Consider the following 24144-nt stretch of genomic DNA (forward strand, 5'->3'; position numbering starts at 1 on the left):
TTAATGGGCCTTCCACAAAGTATCTAATTTTCTGCACAACAGATTATCAAACATGTCTGTTAATATCAGGGCTATCCTTAACTAAAATAAAATAGCATGTTACACCAAACTAGTTTAAACAATAGAGTCTTATCATCATAAACAAAAAGAAGTGAAATAAAGGGGCTCCAAGGTGACTGATCTTGTTACTCAACACTATCACCTAAGACACCTGGGCTCCTTCCAGCTTTTCTGTCAGACTCAGCATGGACCTTAGGATAATTACCTTCACAGTTACAAAATAATACCTGCCATACTTCAAGGCATCATATCAGACACATATTGCTGTCCAGCAGAAGGGGGAGTTTTCTTCTGTGTCTCCTTTTTTTAGGTACAAAGAAGACTTCCCCAGAAGCTGTTGGGTTGGCCAAAAAGTTCGTTCGGGTTTTCCTGTAAGATGTTATAGAAAAACACGAACTAACTTTTTGGTGAATCCAATACCTAAACTGACTTTCCCTGATATGTGACCAGACTTTGCTCACTACTAAGCAGAGCAGGATTACCATGATTAGCTTACACTATCAGGGACTTCTCCAAGTCATGTGAGATAGAGGTGGGCAACCAAACAAAACTGGGGGCTTGCAAGGAAGGAAGTGGGTAATGGCCAGTGGGTAGGCAACTAATAGTATACTATTTACTATATAGAAAAATTAAATCTTGGCATTTTATTTCAATAGTTTAGTTTTCCCCCCATTATGAGACACTCTGAGAACTTTGGAGATTTATTTTTAAAAGGGAAAAAAAATCAGTCACCAATAATTTATCTTAAGACAGATGAAAGGCGATCATTTTATGAATACTACTGACAAAAGAGAATAATATACTTTAGAATATAAAATTGTAAAATTACACTTTAATTCTGACCAATTAAAATGAAAGTTTTATGTCAAAAATGTTTCCTGTTAATCTCACTTTTCTCTTCTAGGAAAAGTAAGGTTAACACTACTAGACATAGGTCAAACCGCACCTAGAGTAATAAGACCAGAACACATTCAAAGAAGGCAGCCAGGAATGATCGTGGATCAGTGAAGCTGAGGGGTTTGGAGACAGGGAGAATATGCCAGCTTTAAAATATCTGAAGTGCTGTCGTTGCAAAGAGATACCAAACTGCACAGGTCTGGAAATAAGAACTAGGATCAATGAATAGTAACAAGCAGGAAGATAAAATCTGGTTCAATATAAGATAGCACTCTTTTACCTAGCATTTTATCTGAAGATGGAACAGGTTGGCTGCTCATATGGGGCAGGGACGAATATCCCAGGTCACCTGAATACCTAGATTCTAGGCGCTTAATGTGTACTTAACTTGTAACAACAAGCCTGCAAAATACACTCCATTTCACAGATAAATTCTGAGCTAGACAAGTTAAAACTGGAAATCACACAGCTAAGAAGTGGGGAAAACTGGATTCTTACCCTGGCCCATCTGTCTCCAAAGCCTGGCTCTTCCCACACATCACACACCTAAAAGAAGTTAAATCAGTTGTTAAGGAAGCAAATGGGATTTCTGAGTTGGTGAGAACTGTCATCTGACTCGAAGTCCCTTTCAAAACTAAGATGCCAGAAATGAAAAGTAATACTCCCTTTCATTTATACCAGCACTTCACAATTGTTCTCACATTAGTTCCTCACAGCAGTGAAGTAAGGTAAGTAAGCTAGGGAAGCATTCATTCTGCTGGCATTCTACCTCAGAGAATAAGAGGACAACAAAGATGGATTCCTTCAACTTTCTTCTGGTTTACCCCCAAAATATCTATTTTCCATTTTTTCCCTCTGATCTTTCATTCATTCAGTACTCATTTACTAAACACTTCTTACATGCCAGATACCAAACCTCAATGACTCTGCAGTCTGATGGGAAGAACCTGTAGGCACAGAGGGCAAAAAAGTACATTTTAAAAAAAACTGCCATCTCCTTAACAGATCTTACTCTATCAATTTCAACTCCTTTATTGTATCACTTTGATTTATTCCTCACTGCTGTCCCTGTTCCTTTTTCTTAGCCTACAGAAAACTTTGCCCCCCTATACTACTCCATTTTTTACTCGTTTCTCCCTACTGCAGCCAGACTCCATTCTCAACCACCACTCAACTGATACTGCTCTAAGGTCACCAATGATAACCAACTGCAAAATCTTCATTTTTCTCAACTAGTCTACAATACTGGAGACCAGTGATCTTTATTAAACTCTCTTCTTGCTAATTCCATAAAGTTTTCATCTATTTTTTAAACCTTTATTGTACTCCCTTTCATTTGGCTTTTCTTCCACCCCCTATACCTAAATATTGGCTTTCCTTTCAGTCCACTTTTCTTCCTCCTGGTCTACAATCTCTTCCTGGACAATCTCATCTATTTCTATAATATGAGTCATCATTTATGTAATATTTCCACGACTTTATTTCCAGTCCTAACCTCCAGACACAACTTCCAAATGCTCAATGGGCCCTTTTACCCGCATGCTCTGTATTATCTCAGACTCGGCATATCAAAATTCAACATACCATCGCTAGTCCACTCCCCCAAATGGTTCTTTTATCTAGAAGACTTCCCTTACTTTATCTCCCAATTCTAGTTAGTTGCCAAGTTCGAAGCATTCTACCTAAAATCTTCCTAAACTCTCTTCACCCACAGGGACCTAGTTCAGACCCACTTCAGTCCTCATCTGAATTATCAAAACCACCTCTTAACTGGTCTCTCAACTCTTGTCTCTCCTTTTTCCAGTTCTATCCATCCTTGTAGCAGACATGGGTTCTTTCACAAGAATCGCTTGCTTTAGGGATTACATCTGGTGCAAAGATATACAAGAGACCCAGGACTGGCCAAAGCACCCCCTACTCCTAGTCACATGTTTAGGTCAGGGATGAACATACAATCAAATCCAGGCAGGATTTTCCTCAAGGTTTTAGTTTCCTGCTGAGGATATGAGGGAAAAATACTCTCTTTTTCTTTTGGGATTGTAAGGAAATTTAAGCTGAACTGCCTGGCTAATCAGTTTTCTTTTGCATTTAAGCCACTTTGAGTTGGGATTTCTGCGATTTGTAACCAAGGGTCCTGATTAACAATTTTCTATACCACAAGTCACTTCTCTAAATCACAGATAAAATGTTATTTGCCTGCTTTTATTTAGTCAACTAAATTTTACTAAAACATAACACTGAAGGCACCCATCACTACCCTGTCTTTAAGTTTCACAAATGCAAATATACCTGTTACAATTGTAATATACCATATCATTTCATGCAGCTGTGCACTGTCTACACTGTTCCCTCTGCCTAGAATGCTCCCTTTCTACCTGCTTATCCACAAACTATATAGTAGGGTTGCATAAAATAAGGCTGGAAAATTAGGCAGGGGCCAAACCATGAAGGGCCTTAAATGCCACACTGACATATACACATTTTAACTGCAGAATGGTGGGGAGACCACTAAAAAAGTTATAGGGAGGGTGGGAGGGAGAAAGACGCAAGAGGGAAGAGATATGGGAACATATGTATATGTATAACTGATTCACTTTGTTATAAAGCGGGAACTAACACACCATTGTAAAGCAATTACACCCCAATAACGATGTTAAAAAAAAAATTGTAAGTCCAAAAGTGACGTAATCAGATTTGTATCTTAGAGGCCTCAATGTGGACGTAGTATGAAGGATGACCTAAAAATGAGGTGATACTAAAGACAGAGAAAACAATAGTAGGCTACTGAAATAGTCTAAACCAGAGGCTACAAAGGATGGTAAGAGGAATAAATTAGGACATTTCTGGGGAAATAAATTTTGCCAATTGCTGTCCAATAGCATTGATAAATCTTTGAAAGTTTTTAAACTATCATTTCTACTTGCAAGAAAGTAGACATAAGGAAGTAATGTGAAACCTATAAAATTTACATATCAAGATTTTACTGAAGGAGCATTGATAAGAAAACATTAACAACCTAAGTGTTAAACAATAATTAAAATTTAGAATATATCATACAGTGAAACTGAATGATAGTTAGAAACCGAATTTTTTAAAGCGTGAAACAATACCCATAAATGTTAAGTGGAACACACCACTGCACACAATATGATTCTAAATTATGTTAAATAATGATGATCAGAAGGACTTATTTTAAAAAAAGCAACAACAGTATCAAGAGATTAGTTAGATGAGTGGTAGGATTATGGATAATTTGTTCTTTCCTTCATATGTTCACATATTTGTTTTTTTCTGAGTAATTTCGTTTTTTCTGAGTAATAGTGTTACTTAGATTTGCTAAACTCAACCACTATTTAACGGTAAAGAAAAATAAGTCCTAAAGGGGTTAAATGATAAAAATTCACATTAATAATTGTTGGGACCAAAACCTGAACACTGCCTGGGTGGAAGGCTTGCTGTTAAGAAGCAGACCCATGAAGGCAGAGCCATCACCCGCAGCTACGGAGAACCTGCAACAGCGGGGCACTGAGCACAGACCAAGGCTGCTGAGGCTTGAAGCTGGCCTCTAAATCCGCACCTCAAAGGCATCAAATCGCTAGTGAAGAGGAGACTATAAGAAGGCGTAACTTAAATCCTTTTTTTTTTTTTTTTTTTTTTTTGCGGTACGCGGGCCTCTCACTGTTGTGGCCTCTCCCGTTGCAGAGCACAGGCTCCGGACGCACAGGCTCAGCGGCCATGGCTCGCGGGCCGCTCTGCGGCATGTGGGATCCTCCCGGACCGGGGCACGAACCCGGGTCCCCTGCATCAGCAGGCGGACTCTCAACCACTGCGCCACCAGGGAAGCCCTAAATGCTTATTTTTATAACTTTATTTTTATACAAAAAAATCTTTCAAGGAACAGAAAAGGAAATAGTAATGACAGACTAGACAGAAGAAAGAAGGCCTCAGAGAAAGGTGTTTGGAGACACTGATGTTCTATTGTCTGTACCTACTTTGCTTTTTAAAATACATGAATGCTTTTAACGTGAGACTATTACTTCCTTGAAGTGAGATTTCCACAACCTTGTTACAATCCCAAATAAACTCTACAGACCCAAGCATTCAATTTAGTCAAGCAGGATAACAATCAAAAAGTCCTTTGATAACTAACAAAAGAGAATTTGAATATAATATTTGTGAAATAAAAGGCTTCAATGAAGAAGTTTGGGTGGCTACTGGATAGGAGAAAAAGACAAAATGATCAAGGACAATTTTTAAAGCCTGAGCTATCTGAATTTTTTCTAAAATTACAAATTAAGAAACTGTGTTTTACTTAGATGCCATTTAAATTACAGTACCACCTAAAAAATCAAAACATCTAAGACGGTTCTAAGGTAGTAGATTGAAGATTATATTAAAAAAATCTAGTCAGGTATAGCTCTTAACCATTTCATACACAAGGACTTACTATCTTTTTTTAAAAATTAAACTGAGTGTTAGATCACAAATGATTAAAACTATGTTTCACTAGTTTTAATTTACCTACCTATAAGAGCAATTATACTGCTATCTTAATTTCACTGGCTCTTTACGAAGAATTTAAAAATGATTTCCTATGTAAATTTCGAAAATTTGCAGAAACCAATGCAAAAGCACCATCCAGTGGTAAAAGATGAAAATTACAACTTACAAATTTGTGACTCTACATGGTCTCCAATACACATTACCAGGAAAGGAAAAATAAATGGGCTAAATGATGTTGATGGTGTCTGATATTTGTTACCATTTTCCCAATCAAATCTTATTCTTACTATCTTAAGTTTGACATTTTTCCCTTTTCTGACTTGCCCACCCATTACCAAATGCTTGACTAAATTCAAGACTCACCCAGAGCCTTTACTGAGCCAGAGGTTAGAAAACAGTTTCTAAAGAACAGAAATAAGGTGTGTGAGGGATGAATTTCCAATGGAATTCCACTCGGCAAGGGCCATTCCAGGTAACAACAAATGAGAGGCATCCTATGTTTCATTTTTATTTAAATGATAAGTTGGTAGATAATCCTGAAAAGCCAGGTAAAGATTTACAATTGGTTAATGCATTCAGAATTCCTAAAGAGAATATGAATATTTGACATCATCAAAATTATTCCAAGTTGAAGAATACAACCTAATAATGCTTTCCTAATAATCAGCTCCCCATCTACCGGAATACAGATGGATAAAAATTTTCAGCTTCCAGTAACACCTCTCTGATCACCCTCTTCTAAAAAAAAAAAAAAAGTTTAACTAAGAATAAATTACTAACAAAAAAATCAAAAAGCTAATAAGGGTGATTTTTTTGTTTTGAAACAACGTTGCATTAAGTCTACTTAATATCAAATGGTATTACCATTTGATAATCATCATAAACTATTTATCACAAAGTAAGGCAGGCTGCCACTTGGTAATGGCAAAGAAGCCAATGACTGGGCTATAGTTTCTTCCTTTCTACACAATCTTTCAGTGTGTATGAATTTCAAATAAGAAGCCTAACAAACCATACCAATGATATCAAACTAGCTTATATTGTCTTCACTAGTGCCTTCAGTTTGACACCTGCAGATTTTTAAACTACTTTCACTAACAACACAGGCATCACTCTCATAGTGTGGCTCCCTGGGGATGACAGGCTGACATGTCTACAGTGAACGGCTGACATGTCTACAGTGTACATAACGAACATGGAACACACAGGAAAACGAGCTAGGAGCAGGGAGACACCAGTCAGACAAGAGAAGGAAGAACACGTCCAGTACTACGTCAGTGTTTCAGCATAAAATAAAACTAACTTGCAGTGCCATCACCAGCTATTTAATATTCTCTTCTCCAAGCTCCAACAGAGAGAGAGCTTATTAGATTCTTAAGCCCCCTCCACTGAAAATCTATTTGAATTATTAAGTAAGTTGCTATACTAAGTTTCGCAGGAATACAGGGGCCACCACACTTATAAACAGAATGTCTACAACACAGGATTTGCATTGACACTAAGTATTTATTCACATACACTTAGATATAGAAGCGAAGTTTAAGTTACCAGGAGGCGTAAAGAGCAACAAACTAACAAATTACAAGAGCTGCCTCTTACTGCAGAGAGACTATGGGAAAACCACCTAGGCATAATAGGAATTCCCACACTATTTCCTCTGGTGGAAGCAGTAGTGGTATTGTTTCAATTCCAGTATCAGGCCTGTAGCAGAAAACAAATATCAAAAGCAAGAATATGCTGACCCTAGAAATGAAGGGCTGCAATATAAAAAAAAACTAGTACTTTGAATTACTAGATCATATTCAAAAATCTTCCTAATTCAGAACTTAGTTTTACCCTTCTATCAAGAAAGAAAATTATTTTTAAAAAGAGAAAGAAAGTTATTAATCTGTGTAAATGAGACAGAGTTTTTAAAAGGTTTTCTTTATATATGAACCATTTCTTGCTGGATTCTCTGAAGAGACTCAAAAAGTGCAGTTAGATTCTCAGAACTGCTAGCAACAAGACATTCTCATTAATTAAAAAAACAAAAAACTATCCAAATATATTTACTATAACATTTATCAAATAATTTCACGGGGATATCTTAATCTAAGAAACTGTCTATAAAGTATAAAATATTCAATCTACATAATTTCTGAATATTAAAAACATGTTCATTTTAGAAATACATAAATTTAAGAAATAACAATATCTCCCAAAGATAAACACTGATAATTATTTTCTATATATGTACTAAAAATTTGTGATAATATACTGTTTAGTAACTTGCTTCTCTCCATTTTCTTCCACTTGACAATGTGGACCTTACTCGTGTTCTTGAATATTCCTCTATAACACCTTCAATGACTATGTAACATAACATTCAAAAGTACTATCATCTGTATTATATTTAACCAATTTCCTAAGAATGAACATTGGAGTTACTTCTCTTTTTTTATTCATATATAATAATTTTTTCAGGCTCATATCACAACAGTTATTTTTAGTGAAATGGCTTGTCTTCAAATAAATAAAATTAGGCCTAAAATATTCTGGAGCCTTAATTCTCAGGTGCACTGACTTAGATCAAATGTCAGAATTAAGTTCTCTGTATAAAAGTATTGTGTCAACGATATTATTAGTCTGAAAGAATCATCAGTTTTATCATTGCTGTCACAGTGATTATTGCTATGTTCTAATATGCCTTTCCAGTATGTTAAAAGAAGACAGAAACCATCCTATCCGCCTGGCAGAAGAAGGTTAACTACAGTTCTAAACATATTAAAAATTGTTATTTCTCCTCTTGTCAAAACTCTTTATGAAAAAATTAACCTTGTCAAAAAAATATTCAAGGGGCATTACTTTTACTATGTCTTCTACCATATTAATGCAACAGACATAGTAGTAATATTAACTTGCCATTTGGTGGCAGCAAACACAAAAGGAAGTAATTTCCTGAGTACACCTATCGTATTATTACCAATTCAAAGGTAGTCTTTCCTGAATCTTGAATTTTTAAACAAAAGTTTCAAATGAAAGATGGTGTTTTACAGGTTTTAATAGTTATGTTTTAATCCTGTTAACAGTCAAGCTCAAAACAGTATTACAAGAGAATTTGTGATTAATATTAATAGCTTTCTGTTACTATAGCATTTACCAATACAATTTAATAGCCTCGAAAACTATGGAAATCTTTTGATGCTTATCAAGCAATAAGTAACTGCAATAACTTTCATTTGTGCTAACTAATATTTATATATCCCACGTAAAAATTACATTTTTTTACTCTAAACCAAATCCAGCTAGCCTAGCCTCGGAAGCCACAATACTTATTCAATAATCATGTTAATAACTTCATATGTGCTAAGTACAAGGAATACAGCAGTGAACAAGAGAAATTGTTTCTGGCTTCATGAAGCTTACACATCCTTTTCCCAGACTTGTAAAATGGTGTAGTAAAAGGCCAGCTTGACAGTCTAAATAATATACAAATATACATAAAATACAAAAATATTGTTTCGCTCTACATACAATTTACAATAAAAAAACTACACAAAAAAATTAGAGTAAGGAAATGCAACAGAGTTTTACTTTTGTATTACAATTCCCTTAATGGCTTCCTCTTCTTTTGAAATAGCAAGTTATTTCAAAAGGGAAAATGTTTGGTGCCCTTAGTTTACTACTCTTGTTTACTCAACCCACAAGATGCTAAGTGACTGAAATATTAAGCTGTATCAAACTGAAAAAATGTACACAGAGTATCTTTTCACACAAAATAATCACACAGCAAAGTTTGTCAAACTTTGCAGTAACTTATTTGGAGAAATCACTGCCAAAATGTCTTGTAATCCAAGACACTGAGAAGCATGAGTCTAGGATCATGAGTGGATTCACAATGACGCTATATGGTGCACATAAGAACAGGTAAACCATTGAGTTACACACCCGTCCTCACAGCACAGCAGCTCCTCCAGGGCGAGGCCGTATGCCACTCACATCAGTATACCCCTATGATTCTGCACACAACAGTCATGAACAATTTGCTATGCATGGATATTTATTTCTCATACTGATGACTGGATCTTGTTAGCAGAAGAGAAATTTCATTTTCTTTTTTCTGTTTTTGTCCCAAATAGATACAAGACCCTACAGGTTAAAAATTAACATCGGCAATTTCACATGGGCCAACCTAATACCAATTATTCACAACATAAGTTCCTTGAGGGTAGGCACCATTTCCTATCCCCCTCAAAATGCTTGTCTTCTAGTAAGGGAAAGAGATAAGTAAAAAGTAAACTGCAAAGCAGTACAATAAGTGCTTTGACAGAAGTTCAAACTTCTGTTTGTGTGTGTGTGTGTGTGTGTGTGTGTGAGAGAGAGAGAGAGACGTGCGTACATATAATGCATTAGCAATCACAAGGTATACAAGTCAGTGAATGATATCAGGAAAAGTGGAAGCCACCTGGAAAATAAAATTAGAAAATACAATTAACTAGGACTCAAAAAGATTAACTGATCACTATTTTGAGCTGTATGTGTTTAAAGAAATATAAAAGTACTGGGAAACTACTGAGTGATTTCTCTCTGAGATGGGAAGCAAGTCAGGGATGCCTGCCCTCACCACTCCAATTTATCATATTGGAACTCCTAGCCACTGCGATAGCACTATAAGAAGAAATAAAGGGCATGCAATTTGGAAAGAAAGAAACCTACCTGTATTAGCAGACAACATGATTGTCTATGTAGAAAATCTCATGAACATGGGTAAAAAGTTTCCAGAACTAATACGTTTAGCAAAGTCATAGAATACAATTGTATTTCTACATACTACCAATGAACTAAAAATAAAAAAAATTTTAAGCAGTACCATTTATAATAGCACCTCAAATTAGAAATACTAAGGTATAATTTAACAAAATATATGCAGAATCTGTATGCTAAAACTATAAAATATTGATAAAGGAAATCAAAGACCTAAATAAATGAACAAAGATACCACATTCATGTACTTGGAAGACTCATTATTGTTAAGATGTCAATTTTTCCTCATTTAATCTATAGACTCAATGCAATCCCAATCAAAATCCCAGTGGTATTTGTAGAAAAGAATAAGCAGATTCAAAAATTTATATGGAAAGGCAATGGAACTACAAGATCCAAAACAAATTTTATGAAGAATGAAGTTGCAGGATTCACACTACTAGAAGGCTACAGTAATCAAGACAGTGTGACACTGGACAAAGGACAGACATATAGCTGATGGGCTGGAATGGAATATATCCACACATACGTCGTCAACTGACTTTTGACAAAGGTGCAAAAGGCAGTTCAACAGAGAAAAAATAATCTTTCCAACAAATAGTCTGGAACAATTAGATAATTCATTTGCCAAAACAAGAACAGCAGCAAAACGTTAGACTTCTACCTGATACTACATACAATTAACTTACAATGGATCACAGGCCTAAATGTACAACCTGAAACTATAAAATTTCTAAAAGAAAATATAGGAGGAAATATTTGTGACGACGGTGAAGGCAAAGATTTCTTAGAGATGATATCAAAAATACAACCCAGGGCTTCCCTGGTGCCGCAGTGGTTGAGCGCCCGCCTGCTGATGCAGGGAACACGGGTTCGTGCCCCGGTCCGGGAAGATCCCACATGCCGAGCAGCGGCTAGGCCCGTGAGCCATGGCCGCTGAGCCTGCGCATCTGGAGCCTGTGCTCCGCAACGGGAGAGGCCACAACAGTGAGAGGCCCGCGTACCGCAAAAAAAAAAAAAAACAAATTTCTTAAAATTCATCAAAACAAAGAATTTCTGCTCTTTGAAAGACATCATTAAAAGGATGAAAACACAGGCCACAGACCGAAAGTGCCTGCAAATTAGATATATGACAAAGGAATTATATCCAAAATAAATGAAGAACTCCTATAACTCAGTAATAGGATAGTCCAATTTTTTTAATGGGCAAAAGATGTAAACAATTTGACACTTCACCAAAGAAGATATACAGACATGAAAAATATATAGACGTTAATCATTAGAAAAACACAAAATAAAATACAGTGAGATACTATTACACACCTACTAGAACGTCCTTTTTTTTAAAAAATTGACAATACCAAATGCATTATGCTAAGTGAAAGGCTGTATACTGAATGATTCTATTTCTTATGACATTCTGCAAAAGCCAAAACCTTAAGGACAGAAAAAAGATAAGTAGTTGTTAGGAGCTAGGGACCTGGGGAAGGGATGAATACAAAGGGGGTAGAAAGGAATTTTTAGGGGTGATGGAATTGTTCTCTATCTTGATTGCAGTGGTCATTACATGACTCTATGCATTTGTACAAACTCACAAAACTGTATACTAAAAAGCGTAAATTTTACTATATCTAAATTATACCTTAATAAAAATAGAAAAAAACTATAAAAATACTAGAAGGATCCACCCAACAATTAAAAAAAAAATCTAATAGGGAAGACACAAAAATTTAGAAGGCATAATAAAACTTCATAAATTTAAACATCTAAAAATATTAAATTTCTGCATTAAAAAATGTAACCAAAAAGTGAAACAAATGACAAATATTGGGGGGGGGAGAATCCACTATTAAAAAAGGCAAAGAATAGAAACAAACAATTCACAGGAAAGGAAACATAAATGTCTCAAACATATAAAGAGATGCTCAACCTCGTAAAAGAAAATCAAATTAAACTACATGGATGTATCATGTTGATCACCTCGCAAACTGGCAAAAATCAAGTCTAAAACTGTTTAGGTCCTAGAATGAATGAGTTATTAACATAATCTAATGAGTCATTAACATAATCTCTGTGGGAAAGCGACTTGTCAATATCCGGCAAACTATGAACGCATATTCTACTGATATGGAAATACATTTCCAGGATACATTTTTAAGTGAAAAGAGCAAGTTACATTTGGGTCTATAAAGTCTGATGTCTTTTGTGTAAGAAAGAGCGCACCAACTGAAGAATGTCTACAAGGACTGAGTCACTGCAGTCTCTGACCTTTAACACACCCTGAAAGGAGTTCAGGGTAGAGATCAGGAAGGAGACACTCTGTGTTCCGGGAAAACTGGCAGAACAGGCCTTCAGATAGTTAGATACTTTCAGGAGAAAATTTTATGAACCCCAAACTCTTGCATCTTCCCATACTTAGAAAAGCACTAAAACCATTAACTAAGACGCCTGCTCCTTGTGACTAGCAGCAACCTTCTACCGAGATGTGCGCTTGGTTGCATGTACCAGATTCGCCAAAATCACAAATGTTGACCTCCTCCCTTACGTCCTTAGAACAGTTTCTCAGAGCAATCTGGAAGCCTGGTTCCCAGGCTGAACAAGCTCGACTCATGGTTTTACGTTGTGTGTTTTTAAGTTAACAAGAGAAAGACATATTTGTATTTGCTTTTATCTGCATATAGAAACACTAAGGCTACAGGGGAAACAAACATGGTTATTCATTTGGAATGAGCTGTACAAATTTTACTCATGAGACACAAAATGGGGGAAAGACTTCTCAAGTATAGCTTTATCTGGTTTTGATTATTAAATTATGTGAAGGGAGGAAAAGAAAGAGGGAGGAGAAAGAGGAATTTAGCCTGTAGTTGGTACATGAGCAAAGTGATAATATGTAGGTGTTATATAATGAAGAATTTGTCTGGTCTTTGTCCTGGGTACCTGAGAGCATCTGAACCCTTGGAATTTCCCAAGTGATAGAAGTGTCTTTGTTATTCATGGTGAGCTCCAAGGACCATACACTGGTTTATACTAATGAGGTGACTCAAGGCAGGCCTCTAGATTGTTCCAGATTAGGGTTGACCATGCTGAAAGAACCATCGTGTGACAAAAGGACTGGGGCTGTGAGCCACGTGATATTAGCCTTACCTCCTGAACTCCTGGGAGAGGAGGAGGCTAGAGATTGAGTTCAATCATGTGGCCAATGTTTCAACCCATCATACCTATGAATTGAATCCCCCCAAATAAATAATCTTTACACTGAAGTACCAACAAGCTAGGAGGGTGATCTGTCTGAGACAGGCTGGGACCTGTGACCTGGGACCCTCTGTCACAGTGCTTACACCTGGACAAACGTCTCTTCAAGCAACAGAATACAAAGAAACTATAAGGGACTAAAAATAACTGCATGCATGTGCAGTTGGGGCAAATTACAAACAACAAAATACAACAAGACCAAAAGCCCAACTGCCACTTCTAAGGTGTTAGGAAAAAAAGCAGGGTAACATGCATGATCCCTGCACTCAACACCACCAAGGGGGTGGGCAGACCACCTAAGCCATGCCTCCGTCCCTATCCACCGAGCTGCCCCTACTGTAAACCCCATTTAAGGGACCAGCTCACACACACACACACACACACACACACACACACACACACACACACACACACACACACACACACACACACACACACACCGCCCACCTCGGGGAGCAAGCAAAGCCACCTCTTGCTTGTTCTCGCTCCCTCCTGCTACAGCTCGAGCCCCAGTAAAGCCTTGCCTGAATTTCTCATCTGGCCTCTTATCAATTTCTACTGATTTGAGTCCAAGGACCCAGATAACACATCCTGAAGACTCAGAAAATGAGTGTGGGGCCCTCTCAGGTCTATGTGTCTCCCCCTTTTGCTGGTTCAGCTCTCTATCCTTTTGGTCTTAATAAAACTGTAATCATAAGTATAGCATTTTCCTGAGTTCTGGAAGTCATTCTAGCAAATTATCAAGCCTGAGGGGGTAGTGGGAAGCCCCAAATTTATAGCCAGTAGGTCGGAAGCGAGGGTGGCGTGGGAACCCCGGAGCCGCAGTTGGTGTCTGAAGTGAGGGCAGTCTTTCTGAGGACCAAACCCTTAACCTGTGATGTCTACAGAACTGCCCTGTAGTAGGTGGTTATTCACTGCAGCCTTGTTTGCATTAGCAAAAAAACCACCTAGATATCAATAGGGAACTGGGTATATATAAACAAGAAAATACTAAGCAGCCGTAAGTAATAAAAACAAAAAAACTCTTTAAGTATTGATAGGGAATGATCCTGGAGGTAGAGAGAGGAAATAAGACGCACAACAGTGTGTGATATACTCTCCATTGTGTAAAAGGCAGTAGTAACCAATATTTGTTTATATAATGATAAAATCTCTAGGCATAAAAAAAAAATACTATTGGTTGGCTACAGTAAGGGAAACCAAACAACCTGGGGGTGAGTGGATCGAAGTATAAGGACATATTTTTACATTATATCCTTTCATTCCTTTTAAATGGTGAACCGTACGACTGCCTGTTAAAATTAAATTTTAAAAGCTACATAGATGAATCAAATGCATACCAATGGTAATAATTATTTAGAACAATGGTTCACTCAATACTGGAAATGTAATCTACTCCTTTGAAGAATAATTCAATTATTTAAATATCTAAAGGGCAAAGTGATAAATCAACGTGATGTTATATGATGCAACCATTAAAAATCATAATTTGGAAGATTACGTAGCAACTAAGTGAAGTGTGACACTAAAATGAGATGAAGCTGGGTTTCAACCCAAATTATATATAGGAGCCCCATAATTAATAATGTGTCCTTGACAAAACATTTTTTATGAAACAGAGGTGCCTTGCATGGTGGTTGTGAGGAATCACATTAATATATAAAAAGCATCTAGTGCAATATATTTTGCTAAATGAAAAGGTTATAAAACTGCATATACCCTCTGTTTAGAATTATGTATCACTCACTCATTCCAAGAGTTACTGAGTTGTTACTATGTGCTCTGGGCTGGTAACAAAGAGCACAGCATTGTTCTGAAGGAGCTATAGTTTAGTATAGGAGACAAGCACACACACAATGTGCTTATGACAGAAGGATACACACTGATAATTAAGAAAGCCCAGGCCTAAAAAGGGGCAGAAAGAAAATGCCTGTAAGTGTTAATGAAATGAATTAATTAATGCTTATAAGTACTAAATTGATGAAAATGCTTATAAGTACTAAATTTTGCAGTCATAGAGAAAGCAAAACTAATCCAATCTCAAGAAGTAGAAGAACTGAGTATGTGTGCGTGTGCATGTGTCAGGTATCACTTCTGCTAGGATGACTTGGTCTTGAAACAAGCTGGCCAAATAAAGGTAAAAAGGCATTTATAATAAGGAGGGCAGGGTGTAAAACAATAGAAAGCAACACACTACAGATAGAAATATAAATTAATATAGTCTCTGTATATTACAAATGTATGTCCTGCTGAAAAAGATCTCTGAAATATATCAATTGGGAGGAAAACGTACACAACAATCAAGTAAACCCCTTGTGCGTTGAAGTCTGCAACTACATTTTCCAGAATCCCTTTTCTCGAATGACTCAAGGATAGCGTTTCTCTGCCAATGAGGGTTACTGCAAGATTTACAGAAGAGAAGGGAACGCTATTATTGTCTGATGGCAACTGTGAGTAAACACATGGGCAGGCAACAGGCATGAGGTTTGAACTGGCTGCTGCATGAGAGTCATCTGCTTTTTCCAGACTCAATATTGTACAATGTCAATTTTCCAAATTAAATCCGTAATTTCAATGGAATAACCATTAAACTCAAGTTTCCATGGCAATTTGAAATTTTTTTCAATGTGCATAAAAAATCAAAGAGTAAGGAAGAGTCAATTTTGAAGAAAAATGTGAACTTCTCAGCATATACAAAAATAAAATTCCAGGTGGGTCAAAAAATTAAGGGGGTAAAGAAACTGCAAATTTTTAGAAGAAACTGTATTTTTAGGAACTTGATGGTTTCTTTCACAAGGAAGGAAAAAAAACATAAAAGATTGGTAAGTATGATTACACTATAATTTAAAGTTTCTGAACAAGACTCCATAAATAAAGTGAAAAGACTAGCAACATATTGAGATGTATATAACAAAATCACCACCAACAAAGAAATCATAGTATACACACACACACACACACACACATACACGACTGCACTGTAAGGAGGGGGAAAAAATGAACAACAGGCAACTCACGCAAAAAATTCCAATTGGTCAAAACATAAGAAAATATATTCAATCTCAGTATAATCTGAGAAATACAAATTAAAATGAGATACTACATCATACCCATCAGACTGTAAAAACTGAAATCAAACTAAAACAATTACCAACAAGTTTAAGAGTAAAGAGGCAATATAAATTGGTACAACCACTTTGGAGAAAATTTAAATTACACAGTAAAGGTGAACATGTATAACTGCTACGACCCAGAAAGCCTACTTGCACACGTCAACCTCAGAGAAACCTGGGCATGTACACAAGGAGACACACCAGGATATCTACTGCAGCACTCTGTAACAGCTCAAAACTGGAAACTACCGAACTACAGTATGTTACGGGAATAAACTGCATTTATTTGTATGAGATACATAGCAATTACAACAAATGTACCACCATGAATAAATTTTTAAAACAATGTTGCAAAAGACACATATAGTATACCATTTAAAAGTTTAGAAAACACAAAAATAACAGTTCATATTGTTTATGATATTTTTTACGATATTGTTTATGGATATATAAATACAGTGTAAGTGCAAAAAACGGAATGATGTAGGTCAAATTTCAAGGTGGTTACCCAGGGAAGGATGGAAACAGGGCTCTAGCTGTATATATAACTATTTTACTCTTTTAAGAGACAACGCAAATAGGGCAAAGTATTAACATCTGTTTATTCCTCGTACTAGGTATGTAGGTTTCTACTGAATTTTACTTTATCCTGTGTGTCTGAAAATCTCAATCTGATTTTAAAATATTTTTCAAGAAAGATCATTCTGCTTGGCTTCAGCATAGAATATAAACTGAAATGCGCAAGCCTGTGGAAGGGCAGACTGGTGAGAGGCTCTGTCCATCCCAGCGGGAGGCAGAGCAGCATGAAGCGAGAGCAAGGAAGTGGGAGGAGAGAGACCTGTCCCTTACACACACGGATTAGGACTAGAGAGTTTTTTATACACTCATGCAATCCTTGGATGCCTGGGAGCCATTCTTCCAGGATCTCCTGTATTGTTGAAATATTTGTGCATATATGATAACTCAAAAAAAAGGTTCTCCAATGTCAGCTTGATTTGGGATTTGTCTTACAAAATTCAAGTTCAATTACATCAGCTTCTAGATACAGAACTTATGCTGCCTTTCTACAGAACTACTTAGTAAAAATCAAAGCTTGAGGAGCCTCTGTCCAGAAACTCTGCACTATTATTAAATCTGATTCACGGTATTATCATCACATCTGTATTATTAACACAACTTAACAAAGACACATCCTTGTCAATCTGCACCAAAACTTGTCGCTTTCACTATTTGTGTATCACATGAAAGATGGCAGCTTATAAACAAAGTCTAAAACTCATCATCTCTAATCATCATCTGAAAATAATTATACAGACATAGGTCTCAAGAGTCATTAACATCAGATCCAAACAGAATTATAGGCAAAAACATTGCAAATTCCGGAAAGACATGTAAAAGCACTTAGATAATGAGTCAGCCCCACTGAACAACGTCCAGATACACAGGTACAATTTGAACCTAAGAGCATGCTTTCATCAACACTAATATTTCAGATGATTCTATCTCTCATATAAGTGTGCATGCATGTGCATTCACACACATGCATGAGAATGACACGGTGGTCCAAATGGACCCAGCTCTGCTTAAGAAGAATGTAGGCCCAAAGGTCCAGCAGGTCACCATTCCTATCACAAAGCACTGCAGTAAGACAGGAGGATCCTTATGAAAAGTACTGCTATCAGATAACTATCAAAAATACGTTAAACCCCGGAAGCCATCGTGTGTAGTTTTCCTTGCTTAAATATTGAGGTAATGCAACTTTTAGAACTGAACACTAGTTTCTTTCACAGTTGTCTTCTTATCAGCATAAACCACCTAAGAGAGGCAGAACAGGACAGGAAAGGAGATGTATTAGCTCCACCTTCTGTTCTACTTGTGCTTACACACAGCTGCTTTTCAGCTTGTAAGGCGAAGGTCACATCACCCTTCAGAAACTCCACACGTCTTTTTGTTTTTGTTTTTTGCGGTACGCGGGCCTCTCACTGTTGTGGCCTCTCCCGTTGTGGAGCACAGGCTCCGGACACGCAGGCCCAGCGGCCACGGCTCACGGGCCCAGCCGCTCTGCGGCATGTGGGACCCTCCCGGACCGGGGCACGAACCCGCGCCCCCCGCATCGGCAGGCAGACTCCCAACCACTGCGCCACCAGGGAAGCCCTCCACACGTCTTTTTATTACACTTGCAAAAAGGAAAAATAATTTGTTTCTGTTAACTCAGAAGTAGACAAAAAATTCTCTAGTCTTTTGAGAATCATTTTTAGAGGCAAAGATAGAAGTATTATAACTTGGGCTGTTTGATACAGCACTCTGTTCAGTGTTGTGATAGAGATATACTTTTTCTGGGCACTGGTATCACAATATAGTTCAATTAGTTATTAATATTGACCTACCATCATTTTTGTGTTTCTTCTCTTTTTAGTTCTTTATAGAATCATTTTTCCTCTTTTGTTCCTTCTCTGAATTTTTGCCCTGACTTTGTCTTTTATTAGATGAAGTCAGATGCAACTAACTCTGATCTCTGACTTACATACATGACCTACTGCACAGATAATCACTCTCTAGTAGTTACATGAAATGGTCATGTTTTGGAGTTTGAACAGATCTAGGATTAGACCTGTGACCTTGAATAAAGTTAACTTCTCCGAGCCTGAATCTCCTTAACTTTAATAAGAACAATGCCACTTACCCCAAATTCATATAAAGTATTCAGTACACTTTAAGGACTCAATAAACGTAAATCTCTTGCCCATCTTTCTCCTCCTCTCCTCCATCCGTCCCCGGAGTAGCTGCTCTGTCTCTTGTGTTTAATGACAAAAACAGGAGAGGAAGTTAAAAAAAATCTTTCTAGATCACATCAGGGTACCTCAGGTAGTAACCAAGAAGGGAAAGAAAAGGGGATGAAGAGGCCAGGGCTCCAAACACTACTCAACCAGAAGGGCTCTGACTTTGTCATAAGATACTGGTACACACCACAGGCCACATTTGGTAAAATGGATCCAATGGCTTTTAAAAAGTGAATTCTAGGGGCTTCCCTGGTGGCGCAGTGGTTGAGAGTCCGCCTGCCGATGCAGGGGACACGGGTTCGTGCCCCGGTCCGGGAAGATCCCACATGCCGCGGAGCGGCTGGGCCCGTGAGCCGTGGCCGCTGAGCCTGCGCGTCCAGAGCCTGTGCTCCGCAAAGGGAGAGGCCACAACAGTGAGAGGCCCACGTACTGAAAAAAAGAATTCTGCAAAATCACCAGCGTTGACAATCCCACCTTTCCTCAGTACAAATAAATATACACAAAAATTGCACCTTCAAGAGCCACTGAGGTGACCACCTTCCTCAATGGTTCTTTTCTTCCCTATCAGGGAGTGTGCCCAGCACACAGCCCCACAGCCATACTGCATCTCTCAAAAGTGACCAGTACTGTTCAAGGTCCAACCCTTTGAGCAAAATAGGAATTGTGTCAGATACTGGAGATGTCTCACATAGGAGAAGGGTAGAATAACTGAATCACAGCAAGGGCAGGAAACCAGCCGAGCATCAGGAACCACTGGAACCAGGGACTTACAGTGGGTATCACTCCTGTCAAAGCAGACCGGCTTTCTTCAAGGAACATGACAAAGACAGGTCTTACACATTACATCTTACTACACACATCACCACAGAGGGATGAGTCTCCTTCTTGGTTTCACTTAAAAACACCCAGGGAATTCTGACTGGCCCATGTGAAGGGAGGCAGGCAAGTGACCAAGTAGTGAGGACTCTGGGAAGTCCCATTAGAACTATGTGGTAAGGGACAGAGATGGACAGACAGAACCCCAAAATAAGGGGGTACTGTTCCCAGGAGACACAAACATGGTAGGCAAGCAACACAAGGTAACTATTAGAGCGAGAGAGTAGAAAAAGCAGTTTTGGGAATTGAAGAGATCTCGGTTAAAATCCTTACTTGACCAGTTAACCAGAATAAACCTTGGGCAAGCTATTATCTCTGAATTAGCTTCCTCGTGTATAAAATGAGACTAACGTAAGATTTAGGGGAAAAAAAAAAAAATGCATCAAGTTCCTAGCAGAGTTCTAGTACTTAATAGGCATAAAGATAAAAATGTTTTATTAGATCACTAATTCATTATATCTCACTTTTTTCACCAGTGAAGTTAGAAATAATCACATAAATGTTTACATACTCGTATTAAGTGTTTATGAAAGTTCTTAGCATAAAACAGGCATTCTTCTGTCATTCAAAGTCATAGAATTTCAGGGGAATCAACCTGATGCCTGATTATTTCCAGGAAGAAGTATTCTACACCACCTCTAAACTAGCAGCTTGTCTGGAGCCTGTGCTCCACAACAAGAGAGGCCGTGATAGTGAGAGGCCCACGCACCGCGATGAAGAGTGGCTCCCGCTTGCTGCAACTAGAGAAAGCCCTCGCACAGAAGCGAAGACCCAACACAGCCATAAATAAATAAAGTGGAAGCCTGTCTAAACATTAAAAAAATAAAAATAATAAAAAAGAAAATAAACTAGCAGCTTGCTTTCACTGAGCTTAAATCACTTCCTATAGTTTTCATCCACTAGTTTCTTAGTTGTAACATATGATAAAAGTCCATTCCTGCTCCCCCATGGCAGGTCTCCAAATATTTGAGGCAGCCATGATGCCCCCCACTCCCCTACCCAGGTGAATTTTCCCAGCTGCACATTCTTATTTGCCTCAGTCATCCACATCACATGATTTCAAGTGTATCTCCCATCTGAACAAGCACCTATATGCAGAAATGTGGTAAGTTGGGCATATGGAGTAAGTCAGAATCGAGGCCTCCTTGTCATTTCCCTTGCACCAACCACTACACTTCTTTGTGCCACATGTGCTGATAAAGCTAGCAAGCTGCAACCCTCAGCCCCTTCCATCAACAGTATTCTACTGGGATTAGTTTTGGGAAGGAAGGACAGGCTCTTACAATTCTCCCTCTTCACTTTCCCTTTGTCTGATTCAGCTGATCACATCAGTCTACCAAGCTCAATCCTCTTAGTTCCTTAACCTGTCATTAAAAGTGCTCACTATCTCAGCGAGTCAACACTGATGTTCAGTGATATTTCTGGGTCCCTTCCTTCCAAATTATGGTAGGATTATACTTCCCTACCCCACAAGCACCCGGGCTGGGTGTGGCCACCCCGCTTTGATCAGTTAAAAGTGAGCTGAAGTGATGTGTGACGGAGGCTTTGAAGCCTGATATGACATTCATCATGTTCCCTCTCTGGTACCACAAGTACAAGCAACATTCCAGAAGGCAGAAACTCCAGATTGGGTTCCTGCATGAGAACAACACAAAGCAGAGAACCCTGCTGACCTGAGAACAGACATGTGATAGAAGCAATAAATAAATCTCTTTTACTTTTTCAGTCACTGAGATTTAGAGGTTATCACTACAGCAAAATCCAGCCCATCCCAGCTAACACACTATCCCTCCTATATCTGTGCCATCTGCAAATGTGATTAGTAATCTGTAAATCTCGTGCAATTCATTGAAGATAGGAGATTTCATGCACAAAAAGAAAAGTTAGGCTGTTTTGGTTTGTTCTTAATGAATTCAGGCTAATTCTTAATGTTTAGTACTTCATCTCTCCTGGAAACAAGTAATTCTTTAAATAATCTACTCTAGAATTTCACCTGAGAGCCACATCAAGCTCTGCAATCTTCCTTCTTCCCCTTTCTAAAAAATGGAGTAAACTTTCCCTGTCTCAAGTCTTCAGGTGCCTCTCTCCTTAACACCACCAGGCCTGAAAACATAAAAAGTTACTTAGAGAATTCATTTTCAAGTTCTTACAACCCAAAGTTCTTACAACCTTAATTAATTTAAGTCAAGAACAAATCGTTGCTATCTTTAATCATGTCTCTGGATTTCATTTCCTTCATTCTGTTCTTTAACCCAAAGACTGACCTTTACTGACCATGGCCAGTCAGAGGAATCTTTTCTTTCAGATGTAATAGTCATGTCTTCTCACACTGGGCTAGGCTCACTATCCTGTGCCATTCACTCACTACCTACAATTTACTCAACGTTTACCAAATATTTGCTATGTATCAGGCAACTGCTTGGTCTGGGACATGATATCTGCCTTCAAGGAATTTACAGTTTAAAATGTCAACTGAACACAAGAGAAGTGGATAGGAGCAACAACACAAAGAGTCTTGAATGCCTTACTTAAGTAGTAATAATATAGTGCCTAGGAACATAAACTTTGAAATTAGACAGTCCTGGTCTCAATTTCCTCATCTATAAAACTGGGATAATTAACAGTAAAGAACCGTTCAAAGTATTAAATCAGACAACCCAAGTAATGGACTTAGCTATATTTAATGTTAATATTACCCTGAAGATAATGGTTAATAACTGAAAAAACTAACACACTGATGTAACTGTTCATATTTTAGAAGTATTATGCTTTGGATCCAGTAGCAAGAACAGACTGAAGGATGAGTCTAAAGTCCATAAAGACAATTAAAAGGCTGTTGCAGTAATCAATGATTCAAGTAGACAGAAAGAATGAGAAAAAAAATCACCAAAGAGGTTTAGTCCTGACTCTGATAAAAACTGTATAAACTTGTACAAGTTAATATCCTCTCCAGGCCTCAGTTCTCTCATCTTAAGATCTGACCTAAATGATTAAAGTTTATTTCCAGAGTACCACCTGTTTTTAACGACTTTACATTTTATGTATCTATAATGTCGGTTACAGGCACCTCTTATACAAATATCTATAACAACAAAAACAAAAACTCCAAAGAATAATTAAATGCTAACAACTACCTTCAAAAGCAAGCAGAAAAAAACAAAAAGCATGCACAATGTCAAGGACTAGAAGAAAACTGCATCTGGGATTAGGCTTTCTGAGATAGCAAACAACAAAAACAAACAAACAAAAACCTATTATAAATCTAGAAGCTGTGAGTTAAATTTTCTTTGCAATGCAGACTATCTTTATCACTTAAGTTCCCCAGTTTCCACGCAATAGCATGAAAGACTTTCAAGATATATTTTCCATAGTAAAGCCTCAGATAAACAGATTTCTAAATCATCTAATACCATTTCCTATTTTACCTCTCCATCTATTAAAACTAATAGGTAAGAAAAAGAAAACATATCCAAACTGGAAAGGAAGAAGTAAAATTACCTTTGTTCACAGACAACATAATCTTATACATAGAAAACCCTAAAGAGTCCACAAACAAAAAGAATATTAGAACTAATAAATGAATTCAGCAAAGTTGTAGAATACAGAATCAGCACACAAAAATCAGGGTTTTTTAATATACTAACAAACTGAAAAGGGAATTAAGAAGACAATTCCATTTACAACAGCATTAAGAATGAAATACCTGGGAACAAACTTAACCAAGGAGGCAAAAGACTTGTATGCTGAAAACTATAAAACACTGCTGAAAGAAATTAAAGAAGAAACAAAGAAATGGAAAGATATGGATTGGAAGACTTAATATTGTTAAAACGTCCATACTACACACAGTAATCTACAGATTCAATATAATCCCTATCAAAATCCCAACAATGTCTTTTTACAGATTAAAAATCCATCCT

At 37.5% G+C, this 24144-nt stretch overlaps 1 protein-coding gene across 2 annotated transcripts in view; it reads right to left on the reverse strand.

Moving 5' to 3' along the window:
* Positions 1–24144, reverse strand: part of ANKRD28 (ankyrin repeat domain 28) — a 180566-nt gene that overhangs the window by 135737 nt on the left and 20685 nt on the right. The gene's annotated exons all lie outside the window — the stretch shown is intronic.

This window comes from Delphinapterus leucas, chromosome 4 (assembly GCF_059928025.1).
Source record: "Delphinapterus leucas isolate spDelLeu-1000000601 "Yukka" chromosome 4, BTC_Dleu_Yukka2, whole genome shotgun sequence".
In the NCBI taxonomy this organism is placed as follows: Eukaryota; Metazoa; Chordata; class Mammalia; order Artiodactyla; family Monodontidae; genus Delphinapterus; species Delphinapterus leucas.